Below are 1326 nucleotides of genomic sequence, written 5' to 3' on the forward strand. Positions count from 1 at the left end.
TCTGTGTTAATTGCTGTACATGCCTCTGCCTCAATTTTCTGAGAACACTTGTCTGCAGTAGGCACGAAATCGAAGAGAATTCTCAGAGGGAATCACGGAAAACGGAGAGAACCTCCTGTTTTCAATCTGTTGTCTAAGAAGATATTTTGTTTCCCGTTTTGCTATGGTCCCAATGAACACCACCCAGAGGTGCGTTCAGTACGACAGAACGTTGTTCAACGTTTAATTTAACGGAAAGGGTACTGTACTGAACAACTATTTTGAAGAACGGAGTGATTCTGGTGGCCCAGAGGGTGATTGTGTATGGTGTTCTCATGAAGCACATGTTCACACCCATTTTGATCAGGCTACACCCACCCAATGGGAGCAAACATTCTTCAAAAGCTGTTGATGAACGCGGTGCACAGTTTTGGGAGAACATGCCATTCAGTACAAACCTTCAAGCAAGTAGCTAATGTTGAACCTAACTCAGAGGTGGGAAATTATTTTGGCTTGAAGCCCATGTCGGGATGTAAAAATTAAAAGGAGGGCTGCACAGATTCTTTGGAGACCCAATTTTTTTTTTGGGGGGGGGGCCAAAACCTATTTGCAGGCCAGAAAAAAAGGGCAGTTATTTGAATTGAAAATATATAGGTCCATTAAAACTATATAGAAAGTATGTAGAAATTATAGAGGTTCAAGTGTTGCCTGGAGTCCCAAAATAATAACCCCCCCCACTCCAATCTCCCATGTATTAAATGGGCTTGCGGGCTGGATCCGAGCTGTAGTTTTCCCACCCCTGACCTAATTGAATGCACCCCTGGTCTCTGTTTCACTCTCTGGGTGCATCTACACTCTAATCTCTAGTCTAACTGATAAGAAAGAACTGGACAAGTGAAAGCTAGTTTCCGGCAGGCATCATTTGTTGTATAGTTTCCACCTAGCCTGTCTTTTCATATCAGTGCAGATGAAGGAGAGAATGCCACTTAAGGTTCATCTCAATAAACTGATGTTCCTTTCCTCCCACGTTCCTAGCCTGGTACCAGATCTGTTTGTGCTTTATAGCCAACTTCTATAGTCAGATATCTACTAGAGTAACAACAAAAACCACACAAATTGATATGAGACCAGGCTGCCACATTCCAAACAAATTAAAGGATAATGTTCTCTCCGAGACCAACAGAGGGCAATCACACGCAACACAATGAGGCACCTTAGTGGGACTGAAACACAGGAGGTTGGTGACGCTTTAATTGGGGAGGACGGGCTTGTGGTAATGGCTGGAGTGGAATGGTATCAAACACATACTTTCCATATGTTTGACGACATTACATTTACTCTGTTCCT

The sequence above is a fragment of the Oncorhynchus masou genome, chromosome 11, assembly GCF_036934945.1.
Source record: "Oncorhynchus masou masou isolate Uvic2021 chromosome 11, UVic_Omas_1.1, whole genome shotgun sequence".
Lineage (NCBI taxonomy): Eukaryota > Metazoa > Chordata > Actinopteri > Salmoniformes > Salmonidae > Oncorhynchus > Oncorhynchus masou.